At 32.4% G+C, this 5,807-nt stretch overlaps 1 long non-coding RNA gene across 1 annotated transcript in view; it reads left to right on the top strand.

Annotated features, from left to right (window-relative positions):
- The window catches only part of LOC136796611 (uncharacterized), a 100,148-nt gene that overhangs the window by 37,246 nt on the left and 57,095 nt on the right, over positions 1 to 5,807 (top strand). Inside the window, exon 2 of the long non-coding RNA XR_010844355.1 lies at positions 2,977 to 3,026. This is a non-coding gene — a long non-coding RNA (uncharacterized lncRNA). The remainder of the gene's footprint in view (positions 1 to 2,976; positions 3,027 to 5,807) is intronic.

Genomic DNA, 5,807 nt, shown 5'->3' with positions numbered 1-5,807 from the left:
TCCATAATGATTTGTCAGTGGTATTTAAGTTTTCTGTTAAGTTCTGGAAAATTTTGTATTCTGTGTTTTCTAATTTCTGCGTTTAGTCTGTTAGTCAATGTATTGTAATGAGTTTTGTCCGAGGGATATCTTGTTCTGGGCCAACTCGCTCTTGGCCGGCGTTTTTCTGTTAATAATGCTTGTATGGGACGAGGTAAGTTGTTTTCTCTAAAACTTTTTATGTTCATTGGTGAAGTATTGTTAGTGATAGTAGTTCCAATAGATCTAGAAAGTATAGCAGATTCAATCTGTTCTTTTGTTTTTAGTGGAATTTTTAAGTCAAGTACGTTTTCTAGATCAGTCCGAAAATTTTTGCAGTTTACCTGTCCTGTAACCATTGAAGGGGGAGAGGGTCTAGGAATAGGATTTGAATGGATGTGAAGTAGAACCGGGCTATGATCTGAAGAGAGGTCGTCTAAAGATTTAAATATGGATTGTGAGGTGGGTATTTGGGAAGTAACAAATATATCAAGGATATCGGGACGTTTTTAAGGGATGTAGGTCAATAAGTAAGATTTTTAGGAGAGAGGATGGAGTAACTTATCGGATGTTGTGACTCGGGAAAGAGTCCTACCGTTGATCTTTGGCGTTGTAATCTCCTCCAGCAATAAATCGCGGACCAAGGAACCGGAATAAGGAGGCAAGATGGCTATAGGAAAGGGAATTACGTGGAGAACAATACACAGTTGAAAGTGTAATGTTAAACGGGCGAGAGGATAAGAGAAGGGCAATCTAAAACCTCTTGTTGTGTTTGTTGATTTTTTTATTTTTATTTTTCTTTCTCCTTCTTAGTTTGTTATTTAATTAATTAATTAGGTGTGTTTTTTAAATGCTATAAACCATGTAACAAATTATATATACTCAAATCTTTTGTATTGTAAACATATAATATATGTAGTATGCCTTTCATGACATGGAACATGTATTAAGGAAATAAATTATCTCTTTATTGGGTTACCATATTGAGAAAATATAAATATGTATGTATATATATAAACTTAAAACATAAAGGGGAAAAAACTGACCGCACCCCATCCATCCTCATTATAGTAAATATCTGATTATGAGTTGGATTAAATTTCGATAATGCTAAATGTTAGATATATTTCTGGAATAATAGTATTAATCTCTGGGTTACTACTTTCTTCTCTTATCTTTCATTTACTGTAAAATCAATGAATTTCGAAGTGAAGGATTCGTCTTAAATGTGTTGGATTGGAACGAATATTAAATTCGTTTTTATATCCGTCATATACAACTTTATTTGCCCATTTTCAAAAAAGAAGGTAACGGCGGAAGAAATTGTTCTCCAATAAGCGAACATTAGAATGGCTCAAGGTAGTGGACAGAGAAAAAAAAAGAGGTCTAGAAGCCGGTCCTGCTAAAAAGGCCGCTGAAGGCTAGCGGCGGCAGGTGCGGGCCCTCCCCACCTCATCTCCTCATCCCATCTTCCTAGTCCTCTCTTCTGCCTCTCATCTTAATATACTCGCGGAACAATTGTAAATTTTAATGTTGAACTTAATACTTCCAAAAGAGGCGGAAAAAGTTATCTCCATATGACGACTACATCATTTGATGGATACAAATCTTTCCTGTATTTTTAAAGACAGTAAAATTTTATTCGACTAACCTTTTATTTATTGTAGGTAATTGATTAGCTATTAACGTTGTTTTCATTAATTTTAGCTGACCTATCCTGCCAAGACACTTTGTTTTCTCATCACCTTCTTAAACCTGTAATACATTATTTTCAAGCTATCGTTTCCAACCTGGACAAGTATTGTTCACGTCACTACTAACTTTTTTAGGATCAAACCCGAATATACCGACAACTCAAAACTGTATACTCGGTATTTATATTTTTAAAATCACCAAATTTACTGTCACCAATATGACATCGAATCGACAAAAACATATAAGAAATAGGACTGTCAAATTTCTTTGATTTTCTTAACGACAAAATCAAAGGATGGCCTGTCAAATTTCATCCCACTGCAAAGCTTGGGGGCTTCAATTAATCAAGTAAAGAAATTGTATGTGTGTAACTATCTATCCTTCTTTTTACGAAAATAAACAAATTTGAGTGCGTATTCTATGTTGTGGGGTTATTATTACCTGCTTATAATAATTAATATCGTCGTGTGTAGTAAAATTACTTTTAAAGACGGTGCCCGCTAAGGACAAAAAAACCATGAGTATAGAAAATTCAGTGTGATAAGTGATAGACTTATGTTTTATGTTTTACTATTGATTATTTTGATTCATACTATTTGAATATTACATATCGGTAAACAAGGTAATAATCAGAAGATATTAGATGAATAATAAAAACAAAAATTTTGTATTGAAAATTGAATATAAAAAGTTTAATTCAAATTGTGAAACTTTAGGAAAAAGGTCAATAAAAAATTTTAATTAATGGATTTATTTTAAAAGTTAGAAATAAAGAGGAAATTTAGGAAAGTAAATGGAATATTTGACGATATGAACGAATAGATCAGCTATAATTCCTTATTTCGAGATCGCCTTGGTGATCTGCACCAACTTTCGTAGGGTAATTTAACATTAAAAATTGTTTTTAACAGTTGACTTTGTAGGAGTTTAGTCTCCACTAGGACCACTGTTAACAACTTATATATTTTTTACTAATAGAGTAATTGTAAAATTAATAAATAAAATGAAGCTGATAGAACGAATGAGAATATAATTATAAATGGAAAAAGAAAAAACAAATAAACAAATTTTAAAAATATCTATACGTATAACCAGTCGGTTGGACATCATATAAAAAGGATCACCTACTTCTATACCCGTTACTCAAGGAACAGTTTCTGTTTAGTGCCAAATCCAACAAAGAACTCTCATGGGTTTTAGTCATATATGTGTTTTTCATTTATTTTAACTTTTGTATATATTCAATTCATCACTCTTTTTCAGGTCTGGTGCAATAAACGACTACTTTGGCCGTGTTGGAACATGCTTTATCGGTTTGTACTATTAAATATTTATTATTTATTTATTACTCAAATATTTTTTGAGATATTAGAAAGTCTCATTTATTTCGTCTAGTATTCTTAAAGTGAATAAATAATTTTCCTTATTGTTCGAGATAAATTTTATTCCTATCCTGATCAATACGTAAATGTCTGAAGTGGATTAAATTTGCAGATGGTAAATTGTTTAGTAATATTATTCCTGAGAGACTACTAATTATATAAATGTAATAATCTGGCCATGTATTTTACTATAATTGCCTTAGCAAATTAAATGGGGCTCAAGTGCCTTCGCCTCATTAACGGACGTCTTAGGCTCTTCCCCTCTCCAGAATTGCCCCTTGCTCCTTATTTTATTGTTTTTCCTTAAGTATTCTTTTACTAAATGCTAAACGAAAAAGATAAGACCCGTTTTTTTCATAAGCTGAGCAGGCCTCGAGTGTCATCAGTTTTATACTGAAAAATGGTTCCTCAAAGCACCTCGAAAGGTCAAAATGTCCCCAATTAATAAGATTTTTATTTAAAAACAGGTCAAGATGAGTATTGAATTTGAATAAGAGATTAAGGGTGTCATTTTGAAATTTGAGGACTTTAGACGGCTAGTTTAGTTTATTCACTGCCTTTCCTGAAAGATAAAAACTCTCATTGCCGTGTAAGGATATCGATCAACCAATGTAAGCTTGTTTTTTGATATATTATCTCAATATTATTCCAGTACGACATGGATGTGAGGGTTTCACCACTGATTAAAAAGGAGTAATTAATTATCTATATTAATAATAATATAATAATCCAGCCAGAAATCAATCTTTTGTTTTTTGCAAATTTGGTTTTGGAATGTATCCCAGTCTTTCGTCTATATTTGACCAGTGATTTGATTGACCCCTGATGTACACCATCCACTATTCATCACACGTTAATATCCTTTCAATAAAAGGCTCATTTTTTGCCTAGTAAGCTGTGAAACGCAGGTCTTATAACACTTCAGCTACTGCCGCTCATCAAGTTTAAGAGGTGCCCATAGATCTAACAGTTTTCTTTACCAATGATCTTCAGGAGTTGAAAAAGTGTCGATACACTTTTATTCAGTTGTCCTGCAAGTCCTTTAATTGTTTGATAAGGTTTTTCTTCCACAGTGCGCCCAAGTTCATCGTCGTCCATTGCTGGTGGAGGTCTTCCTCTGGGTTAGTTGCTGACTATATTATATTAACGCAGTAAACAACAAAAACCCACTAACCCCACTTTGAATTTCTGAAATGAAAAAAAGAAGACATTTCATTTGAAATGACCTAATATTAATTGCTGCCATCCTATGTAAAACAAAACTTATACAGTGGAACCTCGGAGTAGTACAAGAATCCAGCCAATAGAACATACTATTGAAGTAAATGGGTTAAATAAAAACTAGCAGAGTCGATAAAATTTGAATATAATTATAAAAAGGCTCATTACATATAAACACATAACAAAACGCCATGAGGGCAAGAGCTTGGTTAAACGACATCGTCCGTAGCGGTAAAGTAGGCTACAATCATCAGTGTTGCCAGTGTCAACCGAATAAAAAAAACTTTAGACAACACGCACAAATCTTTCAATGAATATAACAATTGATAGATAAACGCAATAAAACAATTTACACCTATAACGTAAGATAACTTTAAATATCAATTTCTAGTTTACTGAACTCAGAAATTGTCGTTAAAACACTTACAAGTTTTTAAATTAATTTGATTAGCTAATTCGCTACGGCTCTTTTCGCCTATAATCCCTAAGTAGTGGATTTTGGCGAAACATTTATTGTATATTATACAAAATAGCATTATATTCTGGAAGAAATAATTATCATTCCACTTGATTAAATATTGTGATCAAGTATCGCGGCTGATGAGGTCCATATCCAATCAGAGCAGGCCATTTATGAAAAAACACCTAATTTGTTACTTCATTAAATCAGTTTGCTTATTGCTATGTTTCACAACTACCTGATATTCGTTGGGGTACAAACTTTGCAATACGTTGCACGAGGTACGTTTTACGCCTCAGACTTCGGTTTTGAATGTTTTTTTGAAGTAATTATATAAAATATTAATATATGAACAGTCTCCTCTGGTATCACCATTATTTCTAAAGACTGTTTATTTTTTGAAAATCAAAACTTCAAATAGTTATGAAAAAAAATAATCGCTATATGATCATGTGTACAAGACCATAACCTAGGTCCATTAAAATTTTGCACCTGTTAACTAAATAATATGCATTAAAAACAATTATACATAACTTAGCATTTTATGGTTAGATTAAAAAAAACCATTGGAGTATAACATCATTTTCATTTGTTTTGCTGTACCAGCTACAATACGAAACTTGGAACTCGAATTTAATAAGCTATTGAAAAATTAGGCGTGTAAAATGAATTTAACAAACATTAGTCAACTAAATCATTCAGCGTTAAAACAGTAAATGTATACTGTTAGCCAGAATCGTCCAACAGTTCTTGTTAATTATATTGCGGTTGGAATTTTTATTACTATATCTACACATCGATATCATTGATAGAACCTTGTTTTCATCCGAGGTACATGGCTCCTCAAAATACTTTAAAATGTTTTTTTTTTACTGGAAGATTATTGATTGACCGTGTGTGAAGATGAAAGGAATATGGTCCGGGTGCGGTCAAGAAAAACTCAAATAGTAGAAATATACTAATTTAATGAGCCAACGTTTCGCCCCACGTTGCAGGGCTTCTTCAGGGCTAAAAAAGATACAAACACATAG

This window comes from Halyomorpha halys, unplaced genomic scaffold (genome assembly GCF_000696795.3).
Source record: "Halyomorpha halys isolate HHAL.00 unplaced genomic scaffold, Hhal_1.1 Scaffold1264.1, whole genome shotgun sequence".
NCBI classification, from domain to species: domain Eukaryota; kingdom Metazoa; phylum Arthropoda; class Insecta; order Hemiptera; family Pentatomidae; genus Halyomorpha; species Halyomorpha halys.
This window is presented reverse-complemented; position numbering and strand designations above follow the sequence as displayed.